The 19,185-nt window shown below is 39.0% G+C and overlaps 1 pseudogene; it reads right to left on the reverse strand.

Annotated features, from left to right (window-relative positions):
* Positions 1–4,724: 4,724 nt before the first annotated feature.
* On the reverse strand, positions 4,725–17,250 carry LOC100356223 (large ribosomal subunit protein uL30-like; annotated as a pseudogene).
* Positions 17,251–19,185: the final 1,935 nt, after the last annotated feature.

Below are 19,185 nucleotides of genomic sequence, written 5' to 3' on the forward strand. Positions count from 1 at the left end.
AATGGGCACTGGTTCATATCCTGGCTGCTCTATTTCCAATCCAGTTGCCTGCTAATATGGCCTGGAAAATAGAAGCAGAAGATGGCCCAAATGCTTGGGCCCCTGCCACTCATGTGGGAAACCTGAATGAAGCTCTTGGCTCCTGGAATTTGGCCTGGCTCAGGCCTGGCTGGTGTGGCCACTTCTTGGAGAAGTAAACAATGGATGAAATCTCTCTCTCTCTATCTCCCCCAACCCTGTAACTCTGATTTTCAGATAAATAATCTCTTTTTTTAATTCCAGATATTAAATGCCAAATTATTCTTTAAAACCATCTAACTTCCCATTTCATTACATGTCCATTAATGGCCATGATTATTGTACAAAAAAACTTTTTGAGAGTTTTATCTAAATTGAATGAAACAGAAAAACTATGAAAAAGAGCACACTAAAAACATTTCTAAGTTCTGAAAGGAGATAACTTTATCTATCTATCAACATGTTTCTTCTGTTTACAACATGGGGACAGAGATTTTTTTTCTTCTAATGACAAAATTATAATTGTAGTAACTACAACTGGGCTTATTTAATTATGTGAAGCAGGGCAAGAATTCCTGAAATGTTCCTATCACACATAGCTAAAAAACTGTGAGACATCAAAAAGTAATAAACTATGGGAAATTACGAGGGATTTCAACAGGTATTCCAGTAAGACCATTCTGTTTTAGGATTCAAGCGGTAACTAAAGTTAAATTATTCACACTGCATGGTGTGGTAAACTAATGGAGGTATTTTCCCCAAATGATAAATATTTATAGAAGGTCCAAAGCCATATCTGGGGGAGAGGCCAAAACTCACTGATTAACTGTATTTTGGAGTCAGTGAAAATAGGAGATGGAAGTACATGAAGTAGTACATAATTAAGAATATAAAATAAATATGACCATAATGCTTCTTGAATTCTCATAAACCCACAGTAGAAAAGCACTTTGGCTCAATAATAGGCTTTGGTTAATATATTCACATTCTATTCTGAGATACACGCAAATCTAGTTGACTTACATAAATAACATGCTATGAGGCCAAAGTGATTTTCCTGAACACAAAATCTCAACTTTGGAATTCAGAATTACCTTTTCAACTTCAGAAATATTTACTGCAATGAAGATACCTTAAAAATTTCATGTAAATGTAAATGAATAACAAAAGTGAAATATATACATTTTATTTCTCAACATAATCTTCGTCTAGTTGAAGACCACTTTTATACATACTGATGTCACCCACTGAGTCCACTCCTAAAGAACTGAGGGTCCTGGGAATCTATTCCTACCAATGAAGTCCTACATTATTACCTGAGGGGAAAATGGGTGCCCTTTAAATGCTCACTTTCAAAAGATTAAGAAACAAAAAGAATTCAGAAGGAGTCAAATCAGTACTGTGAAGTGACACCTAATGCCTTCCTATGTAAACGCTTGTAAAAGTGCCCCTATCTGAGGAATGAGCAGCAGTATTAAGATGGTGAAGAAGGTCTCCCTGGTGAAGCATTGTGGCATTTTTGCAGTCAAATTTGAGCTAACTTTTTCAAACACTTGCTTAACTGGTGGATGCTATAATTCTTTAGCCTTCCAGAAAGTAAAAAAGCACAACAGTTTGAGAATCCTCAAAAAACTGTTGCCAAGATCATTGGCCTTTTTTTGAAATGCTTATGTTTGTTTATTTGAAAGTCAGAACAAGATAAACAGAGACAATGAGGAGAAAAATCATTCTATCCAGTGGCTCACTAGCCAAATGCCTACAATGGCCAGGGCTGGGACAGCCTGAAGCCAGGAGCCAAGAACCCTGTGTGAGTTTCTCAAAGGGGTGAGAGGGATCCATGTACTTGATCCGAAGGTGCACACAGGCAGGAAATGGGGACTCAAACTCAGGCACTCCAATATGGGGTGTCCTAAGCAGAGCCTTACCCACTGCATGAAAAGCAAGCTCCAGGCCGGCGCCGTGGCTCAATAGACTAATCCTCCACCTTGCGGCGCCGGCACACCGGGTTCTAGTCCCGGTCGGGGCGCCGGATTCTGTCCCGGTTGCCCCTCTTCCAGGCCAGCTCTCTGCTATGGCCAGGGAGTGCAGTGGAGGATGGCCCAGGTGCTTGGGCCCTGCACCCCATGGGAGACCAGGAAAAGCACCTGGATCCTGGCTCCTGCCATCGGATCAGCGCGGTGCGCCGGCTGCAGCGGCGGCCATTGGAGGGTGAACCAACAGCAAAGGAAGACCTTTCTCTCTCTGTCTCTCTCTCTCACTGTCCACTCTGCCTGTCAAAAAAAAAAAAAAAAAAAAAAAAAAAAAAAAAAAAAAAAAAAAAAAAAAACAGAAAAGCAAGCTCCAGACCTTTGCTCTTGACCAGTTCATTTTTACTGTCATGGACCATTTTCACCTCTCGATAGCTATTGCTTTATGCCTTGTATTCAGGAACACACTAATGAACCCATGTTTCATCTCCTGTTCCAATTCATCAGTGAAATGCTTGAAGATTATGGTTCCAATTGTTTAAAATCTCTATCAAGGGGCAAGCGCTATGGCGTAGCAGGTAAAGCATCCCATATGGGATGTTTTCACGTCCGTTTCACGTCCTGGCTGCTCCAGTTCTGATCCAGCTCTCTGGTAAGGCCTGGGAAAGCAGTGGAAGATGGCCCAAGTCCTTGGGCCCCTGCACCAAGGTGGGAGACCTGGAAGAAGTTCCTGGCTTCGGATTGGTGCAGCTCCAGCCATTGCAGCCATCTGGGGAGTGAACCAATGGATGGAAGACCTCTCTCTCTCTCTCTCTGCCTCTCCTTCTCTCTGTGTGTAACTCTGACTTTCAAATAAATAAACAGATCTTTAAAAAAAAAATCTCCATCAGGGCCGGCGCTGTGGCATAGCGAGTAAGGTCACAGCTTGCAGAGCCAGCATCCCATATGGCCCCTGGCTTGTGTCCTGGCTGCTCCAATTCTGATCCAGCTCTCTGCTATGGCCTGAGAAAGCAGGGGAAGATGGTCCAAGTGCTTGTAACTCTGTACCTACGTGGGAGACATGGAAGAGGCTCCTGGATCCTGGCTTCAGATGGGCGCAGCTCTGGCCATTGCAGGCAATCAATCAATCAATCAATCTCTCTCTCTCTCTGTCTCTGTCTCTCTGCTTCTCCTTCTCTTTTATGTGTAATGATGATTTTCAAATAAATAAATAAATCTTTAAAAAAAAATCTCCATCAAAAGCTCTGTTTCTTTGCTGGTGATTTGTACACAAGAGTTTTGGCACCTGCCCAAAAGAGAGTTAACTCCACTTCAGAATTATATAATGGGAACCAATTATGTCTATGATGTTGATTATTACTTCTGCCATTAATTGTGGGGTTTTATTGAATTAGGGCTGCAACAAGAATACTTTTTTTCATAAATTGATGTGAATTGTTCACTGCTGTACAGCTTCATCTTGAACACTGTCTTGTACCTCCTTAAAACAAGATACTCATTTACAATCTCCTGATTTCTTTGGGGAGAAATTCCCCACAAGCTTTTAGTAAAGCATCAGTGATTTCACCACCACTCCACTCAAGTTTCATCCTAAAATTGGTGTATATACATTCAATTTTAAACGTTTAAATTTTAGCAAAACATGCTGCTCTGCTAGTTCTTTTCAAACTGATGCCTTTTTCTTCTTAATGCTTCAAATTAGTTTTTACCCAGGCATGTTATAATAAGTTAGCATAAAAAAGCTTTGAAATCCATACACAGTTTTTCATAATACTCACTTGGCACAAATTTTTGAAGATACTTCAAGAATTGTTTTTAATTTCTTTCCCAAGCTGCTATTCCAATTTTTACCATTTGAAGAAACATCATGAAGCCTAAACACATTATTTTGCATATTCCAGCAAAGTAGAATCTGTTTCTTTGCAACATTAATTTTTCTCATTATTAATTTAGAAAAATTTCAAACCATCATCATTCATGTGCTTACCATCTAGAGTTAATAATACTGAGTTTTGCATGCATTTCTACATGTTTTGTGATCAAAGACACTATGATACTTTGTTCTTAACTCTATTTTAAAGGATGAGTGCACAGAAAACAGCCCACTGAGAAATAATGTCTCTCTCTGAAGGAAAGGTTCTGTATTCCTACTGCATATCAAGTTTTCCCATAATGCAATCAATCCATCATATATTAAAGGGTCAAATGGATCTCTCCATATTCTAGTTTGGAAATTGGAGTTTAGTGAAGCAAAGAAAGAATTCTGATGCTGGAATAAATGAATATCCATTTGGGGAAAAAAATGAACCTCTGCATTTCGTCATACAATACCTAAAATTCAACTCAAAATTGATCATAAACCTAAATATAAAACCTGAATATAAAAGTTAATAAAAACATCTTAGTTATTTTGGGTAAGAAAAATTAGAGTCATCGGAATAAAAATTATAAAAAATAAAATTAGAATCATAATTACTATTAGCAATGTAATCACTCTGAGCAATGTTAGTAATGTGTGTCACTTCATGAGTAGATAAGACAGTTTCTGTATTGTAATGACAACTAGATTCAAATATTTCTTCTCTCTCCCTTCTTTCTTGACTTTTTCTCTTCTTGGCTTCATTTTCCTCTTTTGCAACTTATGTTCTCCACTTAATTCAGTGGGAATCACAAAACTGATTCTTTGTAAATTTTGGGTTCCATTAGATTTTTTTTTACCAATACAACAGTTTATTTCAATTTGACTGTAGTTGCCGTTTATTGTCTGACCAGATTACAAAAATACCATAGGAGACACCTTAGTTCATCCTTCTAATAAGTCTGTTGATTTGGTCTTCCCTGTTGTCAGCATCCCCACCCTCTACAAAATGGGTGGTCTTTTTCTTCATCCCACCTCGGGGAGAAGATAACTTGAAGGGCCACAGGAAGTTATTTGCTTCCTTGAAGTGTTTCCCCATAGTGTAGATCTCGTGAATCAGATCCTCCATGCAGATGATATTGTATTTACCAAGAGAGCGGGCAGAGTGTTATCTGTCAAAGCAATTCACTTCTTATTGATTTTGCCATAGCCACGGTTGTAAATTAGTTCATTTACTGACTTCAAATTTGGGTACCCCCATGTAATATATGGCTCCACAATCCTCAGCATGTTAATGGAGGCCTTGTTGAGCTTAACAAAGGTGCCATTGAAGATCTGGCGAAGGCGAAGAAGCTGCAGCACTTTTTGGACTTTGGGGCTCACACCATTGATACCTCTGATCCTGATGGCAAATGCCAACTTGGGTTCTGCAGGTACGTAGAAGTTGCCAGCTTTTCTTGCCATCCTCGCCATCTGAATTTCAGTTCTGTACATCTGCCTGTATTCCTTGTGATAGTGCTTCGCTTTCTCATACATAAGCTTCCTCCTTGCCTTTCGAAGCATCTTTTGGGCAAACTTCTTCCTCAGGCGCTTGATCGTCAGCTCTGCAAAATTCCTCCCCTTTTTCTTCAGGGTTTCTGGCACAGCAGGAACCTTCTTCTTCTCTTTGGCACCCTCCATGGTTCCAGCTGGAAAAGAGAGGTTCCATTAAATTTTAAAATCAACTTCTTATCCCTACCAATCACTTAAAGTCTCCATTGACTTATATTCAAATGTTAAGGCAACAATCCAGTGCTTAGAGAATCTAGAAATGAAAATTCTTTCAGACTCCTCAAATCATGTTATTCCTGCACTATTAAGATCACTATTAAGATCTGTGTGATGTCAGATGTGAAGATATGTTGATACAGTACATATAAGAAAGAACTGAAACTTTCCCCAAGAGAAGTCTGTCATTTGCTTGGCTTCTGAAAGATATGCTCTAGGCTTTGGGAGTGTCAAGCTTGAAAACAGTGCTTGTATTGATTGAGGGCCTAGGCATACTAAGAAGTCTAACAATGGGATATATGGTTAGGCTCTGAGCTATGTGGTATCAGTTCATCTCCAGAGGAACCAGACAATAAAATCAGTCTCATGGGCAGTCAGCTTGCCTATTTAATTGAACCACCAATGCTCAAGTATACTTCTCAATTTGGCAATATCCCAAATGTACTGTCAAACAGTGTTGCCAGGAAGAATTAACATTAGGAAGAGAGCATGTGACTACTCCACATTTGGAAACGTCCTTATCTCTGATTTTTTTAAAGATTTTATTTATTTACTTGAAAGAGTTGAGAGAGAGAGAGAAAGAGAGAGAGGTCTTCCATCTGCTGGTTTACTCCCCAAATGGCCACAATAGCTGGAGCTGAGCCAATCTGGAGCCAGGAGCTTACTCAGGGTCTCCCATGAGAGTGCAGGGGCACAAGGACTTGGGCCATCTTCTACTGCTTTCCCAGGCCATAGCATAGAGCTGGATCGGAAGTGGAGCAGCCGGGACTAGAACCTGCACCCACATGGGACACCGGCACTGCAGGTGGCAGCTTTACCCACTATGCCACAGCACCGGCCCCTCCTTACCTGATCTTAATTTCATACTCTGTCCCTATAGTCATCATAACCATAATATGCCAGGGTGTTCTATGAGTCACTCTAGTGAACCCGTGAAACTGAACATGTTTTGGGAACCCCCAAACCTCGTGTCAGATATGAAGACATCCTGTGGACTGTGCTTCCTCTTACTTTGGCAATACTCTACCTCAGCATTCACATCTCTCTACTCTGTTCCAAGGCCATGATTATTTGTCTTCATCAAATATCATTACAACAGCTATGAAATCATTCTCTACCCTGACACGACTTTTCTCTTTAGTTATTCTTCTAGAATATAAATATCCTCATGTGGGTTTTGTCAATAATAAGTTGCTCCTCAATATAAGATTTAATGACCTTGTAACGAGTCCCTGTTACTTTGAAAGTTTCACAATCCTTTACACCCTGCCCTTGACAACCCCATTACTTGGTCACTCAGAGTCTAAAATGAGTTTCTATATAACCCATCAATGTATTGCCACTGTGTTTTCTGTTTGTTTAAGCCTGGTTTATCACCTATCTACTCATCTTTTAAGACTTTACTAAAATCTAACTCTGTGCTACTGTTATTTGTGACTCAGGCAGAATACACCTGTCAGTATTTTATTATTTTATGCCTATAGTTATTATAGGAAGTTCCATGTTTTTCTCTTATTGCACTGTAATACATTCAAGCTAGGAGACCTATTTTGGGAAATACATGGAATCAAGTCTTCTAGTAACTGATAATTTGCTAACTTTGTACTATTTTTATCCCAGGAGATAACTCTACATGCTAGTATCACATATCTTTGCTTTGAGATCAGAACACTGTACATGGAATGTAAATTAAGGCTTCAATACTAAGTAGGAAGGTCTGATTATCTAAAGGAGGACAATGATAAATTCCTTAAAGCTAAAATAGGACATTAATCATATGATATTGATTATTTAATAAAAGTTTACTCTGTGTCAGTTCCTATATTAAGAACTTTTTATGTATTATGTCAGTTATAAGATGTTTAAAGGCAGAACAGTCCTAAAACAATAAGTAAGAAGACTTGTATTTCACACGCAAATTATCAAGCTTGGAAGCATACTCAGTAATTTCATCTGTAATTAAAAGCTGCCATGGGGCCGGCGCGTGGCTCACTTGGTTAATCCTCTGCCTGCAGCTCCAGCATCCCATATGGGTGCTGGTTCTAGTCTCAGTTGCTCCTCTTCCAGTCCAGCTCTCTGCTGTAGCCTGGGAAGGCAGTGGAGGATGGCCCCAGTGCTTGGGCTCTGCACCCGCATGGGAAACCAGGAGGAAGCACCTGGCTCCTGGCTTTGGATCAGCACAGCACTGGCCATGGTGGCCATTTGTGGGGTTAAACAACAGAAGGAAGACTTCTCTCTCTGTCTCTACCTCTCACTGTCTAACTCTATCTGTCAAAAAAAAAAAAAAGATAAAAAAAAGCTGCCATTATTATGTCAGGCATAAGAAACAAGATTATAAAATGAATAAAATTTCCTTTCTCCCCAGACCATTCGATATAATGAAATTAATATTATAAATATAAATGTGCATACATGTATTTATATATATGCAAATACTTCAAAACATTTGTGGGGGGGTGATGCTGTGGCATGACAGGTAAAGCTGCCACCTGCATTGTTGGCATCCCATAAGGGTGCCAATTTGAGTCCTGGTTGCTCCACTTCCGATCCAGCTCTCTCTTTGGTCTGGGAAAGCAGTAGAAGATGGCCAAGGTAATTGGTCCCCTGTACCCATGTGGGAGACTCTGAAGAAGCTCTTGGATCCTGGCTTTGGATCAGTCCAGCTTCAGCTGCTGTGGCCATTTGGGGAATGAACCAGCAGATAGAAGACCATTTCTCTCTCTCCCTCTCTCTCCCTCTGTCTCTCTGTAACTCTACCTTTAAAATAAGTAAATAAACCTTAAAAAATTATCGGAAAATGGAACTACAAAAATCACATTTGTAAAAGCAGAAAATGTAAAGCACATTTTCTTTTAATCTTTTTTTTTTTTGACAAATAGAGTTATTTACAGTGAGAGAGAAACAGAGAAAGGTCTTCCCTCCGTTGGTTCACTACCCAAATGGCCGCCACGGTCAGTGCTGCGCTGATCCAAAGCCAGGAGCCAGGTGCTTCTTCCTGGTCTCCCATGAGGGTGCAGGGGCCCAAGCACCTGGGCCATGCTCCACTGCCCTCCCAGGGTACAGCAGAGAGCTGGATTGGAAGAGGAGCAACCGGGACTAGAACTGGCACCCATATGGGATGCTAGCACCACAGGCAGAGGATTAACCAAGTGAGCCACGGCGCCGGCCCCAGCACAGTTTCAGTGAACATTTTAAAGCCCACTTCTAGTGTACATGTGTCCATTCTAAGTGAAAAAATAAGAAAAATTTATAAACTATTGGTCCAACTAATAAAAAAGTGGGTCATGTAGAAGACCAAAATAAAAAATAATAAAATCAGGGATGAAAAAGGAGATTTTAAAAGAGATGCCACAGAAATAAAAATAATCATCAGGAATTACTGTAAATAGTTATATTTCAAGAAACTGGTAATTCTAGGAAATATGAATAGATTTCTGCACACTTACAATTTACCAAAACTGAGGCACAAAGACATATAAAACCCCAATAGACAAATAACTAACACAGAGTCCAAATCTGTAGTAAAGACACTCCCAACAAAGAAAAGCCTAGGTCCAGATGGCCTCACTGTTGAATTCTACTAATCTTTTAAATAACTACTACACTTAATTCTTCTTAAACTATGGAAACAGTTGAAAGGGAGGGAATCCTACTAAACTGTGCATCTCCTTAATTCCAAAACTAGAAAAAGATACAACAAAGACAGAGAACTTCAGACCAATGTCCTTGATGAAAACAGATGCAGAAATTCTCAACTAAATAGTAGCTAATTGAATTCAAGACCATATCAAAAAAACCATCCACCTAGACCATGTGGTATTCATTCCAGGGACATATCTTTAGGAACAGTTCAACATACACAAATCAGTAAATGTGATATATCACATTAACAAGTTGAAGAATAAAAACCATAAGCTTATCTCAATAGATACAGAAAAAGCATTTGAAAAACACAATATCCTTTCAGGATTAAAAATCTGGGGCTGGTGACATGGCACAGAGAGTTAACGCCCTGGCCTGAAGCGCTGGCTTCCCATATGGGTGCAGGTTCGAGTGCCGGCTGCTCCACTTCTGATGCAACTCTGCTATGGCCTGAGAAAGCAGTAGAAGATGACCCAAGTCCTTGGGCCCCTGCACCCTCATGGGAGACCCAGAAGAAGCTCCTGGCTCCTGATCGATACAGCTGCAGCCATTGCAGCCAAATGAGGAGTGAACCAGTAGATGGAAGACCTCTTTCTCTCTTTCTCTGCCTCTCTTCTCTCCGTGTAACTCTTTCAAATAAATAAATCTTTAAAAAGATATTAACCAAGTTTGGTATAGAAGACACATACCTCAACATAATCAAGGCAATATATAACAAACACAGCCAGCATCATACCGAATGAGGAAAAGCTGGAGGCATTTCTACTAAAATCAAAAACCAGACAAGGTTTCCACTCTCACCATTACTATACAGTATGGCTCTGGAAGTTGTAGCCAGAACCACTAGGCAAGAAAAGGAAATCAAAGAGATACAAACTGGAAGTAAGAAGTCAAATTATCTCTATTTGCAGATACATTATCATATACATAAGGGAACCAAAAGACTACACTAACACACTATTGGAATTCATAAGAGAATTTGGTAAAGTTGCAGGATATAAAATCAACACTCATAAACCAATAGCATTCATTTATACAAACAATACCATGGCTAAGAAAGAATATGTAAGATCAGTATCATTCATAATAGGTATAAAAGATTTAAATACCTTGGGATAAATTTAACTAAGGATGTGAAAGACTCCATAATAAAAATTACAAAACATTAAGCAAATAAATAGAAGACACCAAAAAATGGAAAAATCTTCCATGTGCATGGATTGGAAGGATTAAAATCATCAAAAACTCCATACCACACAATGAAATGTACAGATTTAATACAATCCCAATCAAAAGACCAAAGGCATTCTTCTTAGGTCTAGAAAAAATGACCCTAAAATTCATATGGAAACAAAAAGACCCCAAATAGCTAAAGCAATCATAAATAATAAAAACTAAGCTGGATACATCATAATACTAGATTTCAAGACATAATACAGCACAGTTATAATCTGCTACTGGCTCAATAATAGACATGTGGACCAAAGGAACAGATTAGAAAACTGATAAATTAATTCATGCATCTACAGCCAACTAATCTTTGACAAATGAGCAAAATCACTCCCTGGAGAAAGGACAGCTTTTTCAACAAATGGTGTTGGGAAAGTCAGATCTCCACAACCTAAACCTAAGACTTGAAACTATCAAATTGCTAGACAGAAACATAGGGGAAACACTGAAAGACATTGGTATAGGCAAAAGACCCCAGGAGCACAGTAATTATAAGCAAAACTAGACAAATGAGATTAAATCAAGCTAAGACGCTTCAGCACAACAAAGAAGTTCACACTCCTCTTGTTCTATTTCATCTGTGTCATGGAATAAAGCAAAAAGAAGGCCCTCGCCAGGTGTGGCCCCTTGATCTCAGACTTCCCAGCTTCCCAAATTTTAAGCTAAATAAACTTCCAATGTGCAGGATTCTGCTAAACAGCACAAAATTTTCTAAGACAATGTTCAGTTCTCTGTCTTAGCAATCCCCTTCCATTCTCTTTGGGTTTTATTTGATTCCATGTTCATGTCTTGTACCCTAGTTATATTTATTTTCTGTGTAGGAATTCCCTGTTTTTGTCTTTGCTGATAATAACAAATGCAGCTTTTATGAAGACAATGATATAAGCAGGACATAAAGTATTAGGTGAATATTTTAATGGGTGATTGATTTGTTGCATTATAAAACAGTCTAATAGACTTTTAAACATGTTTTCTGGATGGAGAATTTTTACCTCACCCAATTCTTTTATATTTTTTGTACAACGGTTCCTTCTTTCTTTGAGAAGCACCATTGCACGTCCACCCACTGCTTCTTATCACTTAGCTGACAGGTTCATCTGAGCACTGCTAATCCTGTCCCAAATCATTGAATGAATTTGGGACAGGTTAAGATAATTATTCCTTTAAAAAACAAGTTTAATACATGCCTTACATTTTAAATTTCACTAATATTAGCACATTTGGAGATATCTTTAAAAATCAGCATATAGAAGGTTAACAGCATTTATCTTTCTAGATTTAAAATACCTGCATTTTATTTATCTTGTAATTAATCACTGTAAGTATAAATGGCAAGCATGCATGGACACCCATTGCTTGATAGCTGTTTATACAAATCCTACATCCAATTGACATTTTGTGCTATTTTCCTTTCTTATTTATACCTCATAATGACCTTTTGCTTTTATGCTCCCTGTTTTATTTTCAGAACTTTGCTTACATTACTGGATATATCTAATATGCATCATGCATTGATTGCCAAATATACAAGCAGCCATGAGAAAACAAAAAGCTAATTTATTCTTTATTTTCATTTTAATTGAAAGGTAAAGACAGAGAGAGTGATAGACAGACGGATTGGGTAGGGGAGGAAGGTCTTCCATCTACTGGTTTACTCCCCAAATACCCACAAAACCAGGGCTGGGCCAGGCTAAACCAGAAGCCCAGAATTCAAGCCAAATCTCACACATGGGTTGCCAGATGCCAGTTCTTGAGCCATCACTTGCTGTCTTTCAAGGTGTACCTTAGCAAGAAGCTGGATCAGACGGGGAGTAGTCAGGATTTCGCCCAGGTACAAAGATATAGGATGTAGGCATGTCAAGAAGTGGATTAACCACTGTAGCAACTGCCAGCCCAGCTAACTGGCTTTAATAACATCATGTTAGAGTAACTCTGATGTGGACTTTTATACACACTGATTAAGGCTGGTACTCATTTCCTTCTACAAAAATCCATGAAATGAAACTACAACTTTCCACATTGTTTATTGAATAATTGATCACAGTTAATTTTCACATAAGCATGGCATCAAGCATTGTATATCCTATGTATGTTATGTAGTACACACCCTGAATTTCATTTCTTGATAAAATAGTGAAGTCAGAAGCATAGGAAAATAATCTAATTGTGGAATCTTAATAATATGCATTTTCTTTTGAATTGTCATGGATTGGGATGACTTCACTTAATTTTATAATCATTTTACACAGATTTCTTAATGAAAGAATAACTATAATCCAAAATAATTTTAAATATCTAAATTACAATAGATTTATGCATATGAACACAAATTAATTCTCATCTAATAAGCAATAGTGTGAAATAATGCTAAACACGGTGCTTTTTATCTTTCATTAATATGTAGAAGACATTTCATGAAAAATTTTGAGGGGCTGGTGTTGTGGCGAAGCAGGTAAAACCACCACCTACAGTGCCGGCATCCCATATAGGCACCAGTTCAGGTCCTGGCTGCTCCACTTCCAATCCAGCTCTCTGCTATGGCCTGGGAAAGCAGTAGAAGATGGCCCAAGTCCTTGGGTCCCTGTACCCACGAGGGAGACCTGGAAGAAGCTTCTCATTCCTGGCTTCGGATCGGCACAGCTCTGGCCGTTGTGGCCATCTGGGGAGTGAACCAGCGGATGGAAGACCTCTCTCTCTGCCTCTCCTTCTCTCTCTCTATAACTCTGACTTTCAAGTAAATAAATAAATCTTTTTTTTTTAAAAAAAAGGAAAAATTCGATTTATACTAGGGTTATTCATTCATATGTGTTTAAGCTCTACTTTTGTGAAATTTATTCCAACAATATTTTACTGTATTGTAAATACTAGAAGTCCTTGTAGGCACCTGATAACATTTATTAACTTAATGTCTGATCAATAAAATCCTTTTCATTATCTCAGTTCTGATATTTACATATTTAATTAAGTAAAGGAAGCTAATTAACCACTCTCATATTCCCTAAAAACTAAATGTAGATAATACCCTCAGATCCCAAATAATTAACCCTAAAACACATTTCATTGAACTATAGCAGAGGCACTTAGTAAAACCTAGAATGAAATGCCTATCTGTAGTTGTAAATTTGTATTCCCCCTTGAGACAACAACCCAATAACTTTCAAACAACGCTAAAAACTGAGAAGTTATTAAAATAATAAAGAAGCTACTTTTTCTCAGCCCAGATAAATAAAATATCTAAAAACAAATGCAAATTCAACATTTTCAGAAAAAAATTGAAGCCATATATCAGGGTACTCATTAATTTTTCACACAATTTTTAAAAGGCACGAATATCTGGCTTTTCAAATTGTCATCCATATGAGCAAGAGTAGCCTGCCTCTAAAGATAGGACAGATGTAGACCCAGGTAAGTCATCTGTGGGTGTTAGGCAGAAGAACAAATTCTGTGTTGATGCAAGAACCCTGAACTTATCTGAAATAACATAGCATAGGGGCCAGTGCTGTGGTGCAGGGGGTTATATCCCCTTTGCAGTGCTGATAACCTTATGGGCACCAGTTAGAATCCTGGCTGCTCTGCTTCCCAACCAGCTCTCTGTTATGGCCTGAAGAAACAATAGAAGGCGGCCCAAGTGCTTGAGCCCCTGCACCCACATGAGAGACCCAAAAGAAGCTTCAAGCGCCTGGCTTTGGATTGGCCCAGCTCCAGCCAGTATGGCCATTTGGGGAATGACCAACTGATGGAACACTTATCTCTCTCTCTCTCTCTCTCTCCCCCTCTCCCTCTCTCTTTCTCTCTATTTCTGCCTCTGCCTCTCTGTAACTCTGCCTTTCAAATAAATAAATCTTTGAAAAAAATAATAACAACATAGCACAAAGGAGTAAAACCTACTTTATGCTTTAAGGTATTACGATCACCATTACAATTGAGTGTTAGTAAACAAATAACACATTTTCAAATACTTATTGATGTATTTGAAAGGCAGAGTGAGAAATAGAGAAAGAGAATCTTCTACCTGCTGGTTCATAGTTAGGTCAGGGACTGTGTGAAGCAAGGAGCAAGGAACTTAATGCCTGTTTATCACACAGGGGGCAGAGGCCCACATACTTGGCCATCACTCACTGCTGATTTTCTTCCTCCAGAGTTTTTTGTATTCTTGGCTTTTAATATAAATAAAATCATACCAAAGTATTTATTTTTGCTTAGCTCATTTCTTTTAACATGGTGATTGCAAATTCAAAATATTTTTTACAAAAAATGGAGTCAAATAGGTTAGTGGGAATGAGAAAAGAAACATCACTAGATTTTAATGGGTATGATTATCATAAACATTCCTGAAGGATAGATATGTGTACATTCTTTAAAAAGTAAACATCAGAGATGTGACATACAACAAAATTACAAATAATATTACCTCATTAAGTCTTCTTGGATTCCTTTAGGAAAAAAAATCAATAACATTCAAGGTGACTGCTGGAAATGGACTATTACTGTATCTTTGTCATGAATGATAGGGTCAGAATCATTAGAGCAAATCTTGAAGCATTTGATCTGACAAGGGAACAGAATTTCCTTTTCCCTAATGCCTATGAAACCAGGCCAGGCTCTTATTTTAACTTTTTGAATTCTTGTGTTTCTGTCAGGAATATTTCCTTTCGTGAGTTCATGGTTAATAGACTTTAGGGCAAAAAAATTTTCCTTAGAAGCAGCAAGCTTTTGAAAGCAAAATCCAAACATAAACCATGTGATTCTTATACATGCTAATACAAATTTACACAAATTCACCCTGAGGAAGAGGATACATTTTATAAGTTATGTAATCATTCATGTTAATAGCCCTGTAAAATATTAGAAATTTCATTTGTGATCTCTAGATCTGATACATTTTCTGCATAGAACCAAATGAAGGGGGCCAGCAGTATAGCATAGCAGGTAAAGCTGATGCCTGCAGTAGCAGAAGAGGCAGCTCCACTTTCAATCCAGCTCTCTGCTGTGGCCTGGAAAAGCAGGGGAAGATGGCCCAAGTGCGTGGGCCCCTGCACCCACTTGGGAGACACAGAAGGAGCTCCAGACTCCTGGCTTCAGATCTGCCCAGGTCTGGCTGTTGCAGCCATTCGGTGAGTGAACCAATGGATGGAAGAACCTCCCTCCCTCCCTCTCTCTCTCTCTCTCTCTCTGCCTCTGCCTCTCTGTAATTCTGCTGTTCAAATAAATAAATAAAAATATTTAAAAAAAAAGGGACCAAAGGAAGAATCTAGACATACCATTAACTGTAAATGGACCTGATTATTTATCACATCATTAAATGATAAAAATAAAAGCTGAGGAGCTGGCATCGTGAAGTAGCAGGTTAAGCTGCTGCCTATGATGCCAGCACCCAAAATAGGTGCCTGTTCGTGTCCTGGCTGCTCTACTTACAATCCAGGTCCCTGCTAATGTGCCTGAGAAAGCAAAGGAAGATGACCCAAGTACTTGAGCCTCTGCACCCACAGAGACATAAATGAAGCTCCTGGCTCCTGGTTTTAGCCTGGCCCAGCCCTGAGCATTGTGGCTAATTTTGGAATGAACCAGTAAATGGAAGCTCTCTCTCTCGCTTTAGTGTGCTCTTTTCTCCCCCTCTCTGTAACTGTGTCTTTCAAATAAATAAATAAAACTTAAAAAATAAAGTAACTGTAAATCCTAGAAATTTATGGATAACATCAAAAATGAAAATAAGCTGCATTAAAAAAAGAGTTGATAAGAATTTCGACCAGCCGGCACCATGGCTCAATAGGCTAATCCTCCACCTTGCGGCGCCGGCACACCGGGTTCTAGTCCCGGTCAGGGCGCCGGATTCTGTCCCGGTTGCCCCTCTTCCAGGCCAGCTCTCTGCTATGGCCAGGGAGTGCAGTGGAGGATGGCCCAGGTGCTTGGGCCCTGCACCCCATGGGAGATCAGGAAAAGCACCTGGATCCTGGCTCCTGCCATCGGATCAGCGCGGTGCGCCGGCTGCAGCGGCGGCCATTGGAGGGTGAACCAACGGCAAAGGAAGACCTTTCTCTCTCTGTCTCTCTCTCACTGTCCACTCTGCCTGTCAAAAAAAAAAAAAAAAAAAAGAATTTTGACCAATATAATGCAAAATTCCCTGACAGTCCCTGTGTTACCATAGTCTCCTGTTCACATGCTTTTGAAGAGAAAATACATACGTTGGTCCTCTAAAGCTAAGAGTTAAGTCTGTTGGATCTGTGCAGGTATATTCCATTTCTACTGCAAAACACAGAACATTAGCATATCAACATTGTCCATATTTAAGATTATTTCTGTCTGCTAAAGACATAAAACCTTTAAAAATTCATGTATTTTATTTTAAAGGAAGAAGCAGACAGGGAGGAAGGAATGGAAAGAGAGGAAGAGAGAGAGAATCTTTCCAACAATAGCTAGGGCTGGGCCAGGTCAAAATCAGGAGCCCAGAACTCAATCCAGAATCCAGACTCAATCCAGTTTGACTGTGACATATTTCACCCCAAATTAAAGATTAAAGATTTCAAAATGGGTGCTGTGGCACAGCAGGTTAAGCCACCGATTGGGATAACCACATTCCATATCCAAGTACCAGTCGGAAACCTAGCCACTCGGCTTCCAATCCAGCTCCCTGCTAACTTACCTGGGAAGCAGCAGACAATGGTTCCAGTACCTAGGTTCCCTCTACCCATGTGGGAGACATGGATGGAGTTCTTGGCACCTGGCTTCGACTTGGCCCATCCCTGGCTGTTTTGACCATTTGAGGATCTAACTTGCAGATGGAAGATGTTCTCCTTCCCTCTCCACCTAATTGTCTTTCGTTTTCACTGAAAATGAATAAGAGGATACAGAATTGAAAACTATTGAATTTACAAATTTAAATTTTTATAATTGGTAGAAATCATCTTACACATTTTATCATACTTTTATGTTATATTCACATAGTAACACGTTTTCCAAGGAAGTACATATGTCAGTGTTACCTGTTTTCTTGTTTGGGAAATACAACTGTTAATCTTTCTTTAGTCTAACTACACAATATTTGTTATGGAATCTTTAAATGCAACTACATAAAAGAATACGGTAAGTCTCTTCTGTTAGGGACTATTATAATAGTTGTAAATGTGGGAGTTTGAGCATAATGTTCTTTTCTGAAAACTCCTTTCCTTTGAAATTTAGTATTTCTAGGCTTGATCTCTAGTGTAACAGGTTATAATTAAAACCTAATTTTGTTATATATTGCTGTATGACAAATTAAACCAGTATTTCATGCCAATAAACAATCAATTTAAATAGCGCAACATTTTGTACATTAGGAATCTGTGAATGGCTTGACTGGAAGCTTGCTCTCTGATTATAGGAACAACAGATGGGTGGAGAAGGGATGGGTAATCCACTTTACTCATATCTGATGTCTCATGGTCTTTGCCTGCCACTCCCCTCTTTCCTCTCCCTCCTTCCCTCCCCTCCCTCTCTCTACAGATTATCCATCCTCTAGGGCCTTTTCTGCTGCCCTGTTTCTCACAGCACACCAGGCTAAGGGTGGATTTTCTCAAATTCTAGTTCAGAGCTTCAAAAGCAATGCCCTAAGACTAGAAGTGGAAGCTACCATTTGTTAAAGTCTGAAAATGCCAGATCTAGTGAGCAAATAAACAATGATTGTCTATAGATCAAAGAAAAATAGTGAGATCACACTCTGAGAAAGGGTATCAGGGAATTTTGTGGCCATAATAGTTGTCTTCATTATACAATGGTAAAGCATAAACTACTAGCTTATAAACTTTACTGTAATGTAATTTTAAAATGTTATCTCAAAAACTAAAAGAAAAAGAAAAAGAGAAGGAAAGAAGATGGGTGTGAGAAAGGTGGAAGGAGGGAGGCAGGGATTCAAATCACACTGAATCTGTTAAAAAATCTAATTAAAAAGTAAAATACTTTTAAAGATGTATTTATTTATTTGAGAGACATAGTTAGAGAAAGAGAGAAGATAGACAGGGAGAGAGAGAGAGAGAGAGAGAGAGAGAGAGAGAGAGAGATTTTCCATCTGCTGATCTGCTGGTTCACTCCCTAAATGGCTACAACATACAGAGCTGGGCCTGTCTGAAGCCAGAAGCTAGGAGCTTCTTCCAGGTCTCCCATTCGAGTGCAAGAGCCCCATCACTTGGGCCATCTTCCACTGCCTTCCACTGCTCTTTCCAGGGAGCTGGATTGGAAGTGGAGAAGCCAGGACTCAAACTGGCACCCATATGGGATGCTGGTGTCTCAGAAGCAGATTAACCCCTGCTACACCACAGTGCTAGCTCCACAATATTTTTTTTTTTTACAAAATAAACTTGATTTTAAATATTACACAACTGACTCATTATAAAAGTAATATTAAAAGATGTTAATTTCTTAAAATTAAATTGATTTTAAAAGTATCACTTTTGATTCAAAACAATCATATTTTTGTACTTTCTCATCATATTAAGCAAAGAGCAAGCAAAATATTTTTTCTTCAAAGGGCTAAATAATAAATCTCTTCAGTTTTGTTGGCCACATAGTTTTTATGAGAACTACTAAGTTCTGCATTTGTGACATGAAAGCATTAGAATTTAGAAAATCGTCTTTGGAAGCACTGTGATACGAGTTCTGCCATGCTTGGGACATCCACATTGCATATGGGAATATTGGTTCGAGTCCTAGATACCCCACTTCTTATCCAGT

This window comes from Oryctolagus cuniculus, chromosome 15, assembly GCF_964237555.1.
Source record: "Oryctolagus cuniculus chromosome 15, mOryCun1.1, whole genome shotgun sequence".
Lineage (NCBI taxonomy): Eukaryota > Metazoa > Chordata > Mammalia > Lagomorpha > Leporidae > Oryctolagus > Oryctolagus cuniculus.